At 56.4% G+C, this 9,482-nt stretch overlaps 2 non-coding genes across 2 annotated transcripts; both read right to left on the bottom strand.

The window, feature by feature from the left end:
* Positions 1–6,253: 6,253 nt before the first annotated feature.
* Positions 6,254–6,347, bottom strand: Trnay-gua (transfer RNA tyrosine (anticodon GUA)). The gene is made up of 2 exons: positions 6,311–6,347; positions 6,254–6,289 (listed from the first exon to the last, which is right to left on the bottom strand). It is a non-coding gene; the product is annotated as a tRNA-Tyr (tRNA).
* A 3,026-nt stretch (positions 6,348–9,373) lies between these two features.
* Positions 9,374–9,467, bottom strand: Trnay-gua (transfer RNA tyrosine (anticodon GUA)). The gene is made up of 2 exons: positions 9,431–9,467; positions 9,374–9,409 (listed from the first exon to the last, which is right to left on the bottom strand). It is a non-coding gene; the product is annotated as a tRNA-Tyr (tRNA).
* Between the last annotated feature and the right edge of the window lie 15 nt (positions 9,468–9,482).

The following is a 9,482-nucleotide window of genomic DNA, read 5'->3' as shown; positions in this document are numbered from 1 at the left end:
TGCAGGTCTAAAGCTGGTAGTCTGAGCTATGCACTATAGCAATCATAGGGAATTTCTTTCTTTCTTGTTTTGGAAATCCAATATTGTTCTCATTGCTTTGTTTTATTCCATTTTATTGCTTTGTTTTGTTCCCTTCAAAATAAAAATAAAACCAAAACCACAACCTAATGTTGAACCTCAAACTTCTAGAAAAAGAACAAATCAAACGCAAAGTTTGTACGAGGGAGGAAATAAGAAAATAAGAGCATAAATTTATAAGATAAAGATGGAGAAAACAATACAAAGACTCAATGAATTGAAAAGTTTATTCTTTGAAAGAATAAATTAAATTGATAAGCCAATAGTCAACCTCATTAAAAAGAGGAAAGAAAAAATACAAATTTCAGCAATTAGAAATGAAAGGGGAAAATCACAACAGATTTCACAGAAATCCAGGATATCAACGAAATCTACTATGAGAACCTGTATTCTAATAAGATGGAAAACAGAAAAAAATGGACATTTTCCTAGACACAAATTGCCAGAACTAAATCAAGGAAAAACAAACACTACATAAACCAATATCAGCCAGTGAAATAGAAAATGTAATTAAAGATTTACCAACAAAGGAAAGCCCAGGAACTGATGGATTCACTACTGAGTTCCATAAGAACTTTAGAGAAGAACTAATCCTCTAATGATGAAATTCTTCAAAGAAGTTGAAAGGGAAGCACTACTTCCACAGTCATTCCTGGAAGCAAGTATTATCCTGATTCCAAAACTAAAGAAGAACCCAACCAAGAAAGAAAACTACAGATCAATCGCTCTAATGAGCACTGATGCAAAAATCCTTAACTAGCTACTGGCAAATACAGTAAATCATCAAATACGGTAAATCATCATGACCAAGTAGTATTCATCCCAGGGATGCAGGGATGGTTCAACACATGCAAATCAATAAATTTTTTTTAAAAAAAATATAATACATCATATTAACAGAACCCAAACCAAAAGTCACATGATCATCTCAATAGGTGCAGAAAAATCATTTGACAAAGTCCAACACTAATTCATGATAAAAATCCTACAGAAAATTGAAATACATGGCCTTAACCTCAATGTTTTAAAACCATCTAGAATAAACCAAGAGCTAATATCATATTAAACAGTCAAAAACTGAAAGCTTGTCTAAAATCAGGAACAAGATCAGGATGTCCTTTATCACCACTCGTATTCAATATAGTTCTGGAAACATTCACCAGATCAATTAGACACGAGGAAAAAGTGAGAAGAATAAAGATGAGAAAGTTGAATTAACATTATTTGCAGATGATATGATACTCTACGTAAAAGACCCCAAAAATACTGCCAAAAACTTTTAGACTTAATATCCAAATTCAGTAGGGTAGTCACATACAAAGTCAACACTCAACAATCAGTAGTATTCCTGTACACAAGCAACAAACCCACAGAGAGAGAAAACAGGAAAACACACTTTACAATAGCATCTAAAAAATGAAATCCTTGGGAATCAACCTAACCAAAGGATATAAAAGATCTGCACAGTAAAAAATTAAAATATCTTTAAAAAACAGTTGAGGAAGAGGCCATCAAAAAATGGAAACATATCCCTTGCTCATAGATAGGAAGTATCAACATAGTGAAAATGGTTATACTCCAAAAACTGCAATACAGATTTAAAGCAATCCAAATAAAAATACCATCAACATAACTCACAGATCTAGACAAAATATTCCAAATATTCATTTGGAACCAGAAGAGATCTAGGATAGCAAAGACAGTTCTGGGTAACAAAGGCAAGACAGGGAACATTGCAATCCTCAGAGGCCTGAGGATCAATGGAATAGAATAGCAGGTGTAGACACAACTACAAACACACCAGATACTTTGTCTTTGACAAAGGAGAAGAACATGTTCACTGAAAGGCAGCCTCTGAATAAATGTTGCTGGAAAAAGTGGCTCTCCACATGTCAAAGACTAAAACTGGACCCACGCCCATCACCATACACTAAAGTCAAAATAAATCAGAGATCTAAATATTCAAACTGAAATATTAAATGTACTAGAAGAGAAAATAGGCAGAAAACTTGAGGACAGGCAGATACTACACGAACAAAACCAAGACTGCAAGGGAAATAGTTCAAAGAATCAACTAATGGGAACTTACCTTATGAAAATTTTTGTACAGCAAAAGCAGTCGCCAACAGAGCAAAAACAAAACCCACAGAGTGGAAAAATTATACTTAGTTTCCCACAGGCAAAGGACTTATATCTAGCACATATAAAGAAGTGAACAAAATCAGATGCCCTAAACTCAAAGACTCAATCCAAAAATGGGCATCTGAAATGAACACACACTCCTCAGAGGAAGAGAAATACAAAGGACAAATAAATACACAAAAATAATGTTCAGCATCACTGGTCATTTTGAGAGGTGCAAATTAAGACAGTGCTGATTCCATTGATCTCCAGAAAGAATGATTAATAGCAAGAAGTCAAACAATAACAAATGCTAGAGGGACTGATGGGGGAAAAGGAAATTTTATCCACTGCTTATGGGAGCACACACTGATGTAAACACTGTGGAAGTAAGTGTAGAGAACACTTAATAACTAGGAAGAGAAGTCCCAGCGAAACCAACTATAACTCTTTAGGGTATCTCCACAGAAGAATCAAAAACAACAAACCACATCAATATATGTGCACCCATATACATAGCACAACAATTTGTAATAGTGAAAACTTGTAAATAAACCACAAGAACATCAAACAAGGGATGGATAAAAAGATGTGGTTTTGTTATATGCCAGAGGTGCACACAGGCATGCACAAGGGTAAACCTGAGACTTTTATACATAAACTGATTAAAAAATACACAGAAAAAAATTACATCAGATCACCTGAAGTACAAACGCACTTACTTCACTATGGTGAGAAATCAAAGCGGAAACAAGAAAAGAACTGTGAAACATATATTGCGATAAACAGGCAAAACATTAAACAGAAGCGATAACAACGAGAGGGAGAAACGATAAAAGAAAACGTACAACAGCTATACGTAAAAGAGAGATGTTTTAGATTGCTATGCAGCGAGCCTCACTAAAAAAAATGCCACTACGCAACAGATAAAATAAACTGAGACACTTGCATCACACACACCCTTCCAAGTGGAATCCAAACAGCAACCTAGGAAGTGAACAGATGGCTGTTGGGGCTACAGTCCTCCGCTCTACCAGCTGAGCTATCGAAGGGTGCACGTCTCCGGGGCCTGGGCGCGCAGTTTTCCGGAGCCCAGGGAGGCCGAGGCCCCGGAAGGCCAGAGGTCCGCGGGCCTGGGACTGGGAGTGGGAGTGGGCAGCCAGCCGGGAGACTGGAGCCCGGGTGTGGCTCTGCTTTGCGGGCGGAGCCCAGCCCGGGGGCGAAGCGGTTGCGGCAGCCGGGGCGGGCACCGGGGCGGGCGGGCAGTGCGTCTGTGATTGAGTGGGTGGCATCCGCGCCCACGGCCTCGGCCCTCTTGCCCGTCGTGGCCTCTCGCTGTGGCCCGGCGTGCGGGATGCCCGCGCCGCCCGGGTGGTCTGAAAGCTGCGGGGGAGCCCCGAGTGCACGGCCCGGGTCGGTGCGCCGGGGTGGGCCGGGGTGGGCCGGGGTGGGCTGGAGGAGGGCGGCGACAGGGGAGGGCAGCGGGAGATCCGGCCTGGGCGGCCAGCAGGCGACCTCCAAGGGCAGAGGCGCAGCAGCCAGGCCACGCCACGGGGTCCGGCTGAGGTCCCTGTCGGGGCGCCAGCCGGAAGCACCTGGATTCCCCCACCCTCCGCGCCACGGCTGCGCCCCCGGTGGCGGGAGACGGTGGCCCTGGGGCTTGGCCCGGACTCTCAGAGGCCCCCGCAGACAGGACGGCGACAGGGGTCCACAGGCAGGCCAGCCCAGGAGGGGTGGGGTGCGGGCATGGCTGCAGCCTCTGCCACGCCCGCCCCGGCGGGACTCCCCTGGCAGAGGGGCGGGAGGGCGCAACTCCATGGCTTCCCGAGGGGCCCAGGCCGCAAGAGAACATGCCCACTGCGGGGTCCGGTTCGGATCCCCGCCCAGGCGCCCACCGAGGCCTTGCCACAGGTTTCTGTGTGCTGCGTGCCCAGCGCCCCCGAACGTTGGCTCTGCTGGCCGCCCAGACGGAGACCCACAGTCGGGGTCGGGGGTCGGGTGGGCAGCTGCCAGCGGCTCGCACCGAGGCCAGGCATCCTCCACTGGGGTGGCGGCCACCCTCAGGCACCGCTGGCCGCCTGCGTCCTCCACCCAGCTAGCTCATCCCCCAGTCCCCTTGCCCGCCCCAAAGGCACGGGAGCCCGTCCAGCCAAGGCCCAGGCTTGCGCCTCGGGCCAGTGCTCACCGGGCTCCCGCGTGGCAGGCACGCAGAGCTGGCCGTGGCCTCTCCCCCACTGCTGAGCGGTGACATCCGCCTCAAGCAAAGGACGCTCCACAGCGCGTCCCCGGGCACCCCTGTCTACTCAAGGTGAACTGTCATGCCCTGTGCCTTGGTGAGCCTGAGGTGGGGGCGGTGGGGACAGCGGCCGGCCGGGGCCTCTGCAGACGAGGAGGCCAAGAGGCCTGCAGCCCCACGTGTCGCAGTCTCCTCTGCACAGAGCCCTTTGCACGAGCGGGACTGGGCACCGCCAGAGAGCAGTGAGGCCCCCACCTCCCTCCATTCCCCCAAGGAGCCCAAGCACGCCCAGACACGCCAGCACAAACTCGCACACAAACACACGGGCACACACACACACATACCCATAAGCGTGGGCACGCACACGTACGTACACACACACACACACACACACACACACACCCCGAGAAGAGAAACGTGGAGGGCCTTTCCGGGCTCCTCAGACATCTGGGCACCAAAGGCAGGAAGCCGCTCACACCCTCCAGGCAGGTTGTGCCACGCTTAAGGCTTACACTCTCTCCGGCTCAGCCCACGCTTTTTCCCCCTCTGCCACAGGCACACAGACACCTTCCTCATCTGGGGTCTCTGGAGCTCTTGCCAAATCTCTGCGTTTGCTCTCTGCCCCCTCAGCGCATCTGCTTAGCCCTCAGCTCGGGGGCAGGCCGATGGGACTAGGGGATTGTATCCCCTTCCCACCGAGCTCTCAGGGAGCCTTGCTCTTCCAGAGACTTCCCCTAACAGTATGGTGGCGGCCTCCGGAAGTGGTGGGAAGACTGGAACGAGGTGAGGCACGAGAGGCTGCGGACCTTAGGCAGGGCAAGCCAACTGCCATCTCCAGCCAGGAGGCCACCGGAAACACATGTCAGCCCTCCGTCCATCTCTGCCACCATCATCCGGAATGAAGCAAGCATGGGCCTCCTGGCCCAGCACCCGGAGACTTCATACCAAATGCAGCTAGATCCATAGGCACACTTCAGAAGAATCACAAGGAGAGAGAGACACACGCAGAGAGAGAAAGAGACAGAGAGAGAGAGAAAGAGACAGACAGACAGACAGACAGACAGACAGACAGAGAGACCCAGAGACAGAGAGACAGGGAAACAGAGAATGAAAGAGAGTGAGAGTGAGAACGAAAACTAGCCCGAGAGCTGGACAGAGATCCACACAGGAAGGCAGCAAGACCCAAACCCAGGGTGAGGGCCAGAGGGAGACAGATAGGGTGTGTGGAGCAGCGCAGCCTGGGCAATTGGAAGCAGTGGGAGACAGAGGCAGCAAGAGATGGCTCCTTGGTGTGTGGAAGGAGGGAGGCGGGAGGCAGGGGTGTGGAGTGGAGCAGGCAGGGTGAGGGGCGTGCCAGGTGGGTCCACCCCTGGGCTGTGTGGCGCAGGTGGGCGCGCGGTGTGCAGGGCCAGTTGGCGTGTCCGGAGAGCTGGAGGGTCTGAGGTGGCAGAAGGCTGCAGCGTAGAGCAAAGTGGCGGAGCCGGAGGGCATGTGGAGGGTGCAAGGGGAGGCGGCCTCCCCTCGGGCTAAAATGAAAAGAGCGGGTCTGGAGCTTGTGTGTGTGTGTGTGTGTGTTTGCGTGTGTGTGTTTGCGCTCTGGTGGTGGCTGGCCTGGCCCAGCGAGTGTGCCTCCGGATGGGGCAAAGGCGCAGATGCCTCAGCAGGGGAGGAGGCGACAGGCGGCTTCCCCAGGGGTCCGTGGGTGCAGCTCGCGCCAGGAAGCCGGGGTGGCGGTGTCCGGAGCGCTGGGTGAGAGTGGGCAGGCAGGGCGCCGCGCCGCGCCGCGCCGCGGGTGTGCACGCAAAAGCGTCAGGCACGTCCTTCGAGCCGGAATCGAACCAGCGACCTAAGGATGTCCACAGATGGCTGTTGGGGCTACAGTCCTCCGCTCTACCAGCTGAGCTATCGAAGGGTGCACGTCTCCGGGGCCTGGGCGCGCGGTTTTCCGGAGCCCAGGGAGGCCGAGGCCCCGGAAGGCCAGAGGTCCGCGGGCCTGGGACTGGGAGTGGGAGTGGGCAGCCAGCCGGGAGACTGGAGCCCGGGTGTGGCTCTGCTTTGCGGGCGGAGCCCAGCCCGGGGGCGAAGCGGTTGCGGCAGCCGGGGCGGGCACCGGGGCGGGCACCGGGGCGGGCACCGGGGCGGGCGGGCAGTGCGTCTGTGATTGAGTGGGTGGCATCCGCGCCCACGGCCTCGGCCCTCTTGCCCGTCGTGGCCTCTCGCTGTGGCCCGGCGTGCGGGATGCCCGCGCCGCCCGGGTGGTCTGAAAGCTGCGGGGGAGCCCCGAGTGCACGGCCCGGGTCGGTGCGCCGGGGTGGGCCGGGGTGGGCCGGGGTGGGCTGGAGGAGGGCGGCGACAGGGGAGGGCAGCGGGAGATCCGGCCTGGGCGGCCAGCAGGCGACCTCCAAGGGCAGAGGCGCAGCAGCCAGGCCACGCCACGGGGTCCGGCTGAGGTCCCTGTCGGGGCGCCAGCCGGAAGCACCTGGATTCCCCCACCCTCCGCGCCACGGCTGCGCCCCCGGTGGCGGGAGACGGTGGCCCTGGGGCTTGGCCCGGACTCTCAGAGGCCCCCGCAGACAGGACGGCGACAGGGGTCCACAGGCAGGCCAGCCCAGGAGGGGTGGGGTGCGGGCATGGCTGCAGCCTCTGCCACGCCCGCCCCGGCGGGACTCCCCTGGCAGAGGGGCGGGAGGGCGCAACTCCATGGCTTCCCGAGGGGCCCAGGCCGCAAGAGAACATGCCCACTGCGGGGTCCGGTTCGGATCCCCGCCCAGGCGCCCACCGAGGCCTTGCCACAGGTTTCTGTGTGCTGCGTGCCCAGCGCCCCCGAACGTTGGCTCTGCTGGCCGCCCAGACGGAGACCCACAGTCGGGGTCGGGGGTCGGGTGGGCAGCTGCCAGCGGCTCGCACCGAGGCCAGGCATCCTCCACTGGGGTGGCGGCCACCCTCAGGCACCGCTGGCCGCCTGCGTCCTCCACCCAGCTAGCTCATCCCCCAGTCCCCTTGCCCGCCCCAAAGGCACGGGAGCCCGTCCAGCCAAGGCCCAGGCTTGCGCCTCGGGCCAGTGCTCACCGGGCTCCCGCGTGGCAGGCACGCAGAGCTGGCCGTGGCCTCTCCCCCACTGCTGAGCGGTGACATCCGCCTCAAGCAAAGGACGCTCCACAGCGCGTCCCCGGGCACCCCTGTCTACTCAAGGTGAACTGTCATGCCCTGTGCCTTGGTGAGCCTGAGGTGGGGGCGGTGGGGACAGCGGCCGGCCGGGGCCTCTGCAGACGAGGAGGCCAAGAGGCCTGCAGCCCCACGTGTCGCAGTCTCCTCTGCACAGAGCCCTTTGCACGAGCGGGACTGGGCACCGCCAGAGAGCAGTGAGGCCCCCACCTCCCTCCATTCCCCCAAGGAGCCCAAGCACGCCCAGACACGCCAGCACAAACTCGCACACAAACACACGGGCACACACACACACATACCCATAAGCGTGGGCACGCACACGTACGTACACACACACACACACACACACACACACACCCCGAGAAGAGAAACGTGGAGGGCCTTTCCGGGCTCCTCAGACATCTGGGCACCAAAGGCAGGAAGCCGCTCACACCCTCCAGGCAGGTTGTGCCACGCTTAAGGCTTACACTCTCTCCGGCTCAGCCCACGCTTTTTCCCCCTCTGCCACAGGCACACAGACACCTTCCTCATCTGGGGTCTCTGGAGCTCTTGCCAAATCTCTGCGTTTGCTCTCTGCCCCCTCAGCGCATCTGCTTAGCCCTCAGCTCGGGGGCAGGCCGATGGGACTAGGGGATTGTATCCCCTTCCCACCGAGCTCTCAGGGAGCCTTGCTCTTCCAGAGACTTCCCCTAACAGTATGGTGGCGGCCTCCGGAAGTGGTGGGAAGACTGGAACGAGGTGAGGCACGAGAGGCTGCGGACCTTAGGCAGGGCAAGCCAACTGCCATCTCCAGCCAGGAGGCCACCGGAAACACATGTCAGCCCTCCGTCCATCTCTGCCACCATCATCCGGAATGAAGCAAGCATGGGCCTCCTGGCCCAGCACCCGGAGACTTCATACCAAATGCAGCTAGATCCATAGGCACACTTCAGAAGAATCACAAGGAGAGAGAGACACACGCAGAGAGAGAAAGAGACAGAGAGAGAGAGAAAGAGACAGACAGACAGACAGACAGACAGACAGACAGAGAGACCCAGAGACAGAGAGACAGGGAAACAGAGAATGAAAGAGAGTGAGAGTGAGAACGAAAACTAGCCCGAGAGCTGGACAGAGATCCACACAGGAAGGCAGCAAGACCCAAACCCAGGGTGAGGGCCAGAGGGAGACAGATAGGGTGTGTGGAGCAGCGCAGCCTGGGCAATTGGAAGCAGTGGGAGACAGAGGCAGCAAGAGATGGCTCCTTGGTGTGTGGAAGGAGGGAGGCGGGAGGCAGGGGTGTGGAGTGGAGCAGGCAGGGTGAGGGGCGTGCCAGGTGGGTCCACCCCTGGGCTGTGTGGCGCAGGTGGGCGCGCGGTGTGCAGGGCCAGTTGGCGTGTCCGGAGAGCTGGAGGGTCTGAGGTGGCAGAAGGCTGCAGCGTAGAGCAAAGTGGCGGAGCCGGAGGGCATGTGGAGGGTGCAAGGGGAGGCGGCCTCCCCTCGGGCTAAAATGAAAAGAGCGGGTCTGGAGCTTGTGTGTGTGTGTGTGTGTGTTTGCGTGTGTGTGTTTGCGCTCTGGTGGTGGCTGGCCTGGCCCAGCGAGTGTGCCTCCGGATGGGGCAAAGGCGCAGATGCCTCAGCAGGGGAGGAGGCGACAGGCGGCTTCCCCAGGGGTCCGTGGGTGCAGCTCGCGCCAGGAAGCCGGGGTGGCGGTGTCCGGAGCGCTGGGTGAGAGTGGGCAGGCAGGGCGCCGCGCCGCGCCGCGCCGCGGGTGTGCGCGCAAAAGCGTCAGGCACGTCCTTCGAGCCGGAATCGAACCAGCGACCTAAGGATGTCCACAGATGGCTGTTGGGGCTACAGTCCTCCGCTCTACCAGCTGAGCTATCGAAGGGTGCACGTCTCCGGG

This window comes from Cavia porcellus, unplaced genomic scaffold, assembly GCF_034190915.1.
Source record: "Cavia porcellus strain 051 isolate PalLab524CR breed Dunkin Hartley unplaced genomic scaffold, mCavPor4.1 scaffold_26, whole genome shotgun sequence".
Lineage (NCBI taxonomy): Eukaryota > Metazoa > Chordata > Mammalia > Rodentia > Caviidae > Cavia > Cavia porcellus.
Note: the sequence above shows the minus strand (reverse complement) of the source record. Positions and strands in the feature narration are given on the sequence as shown.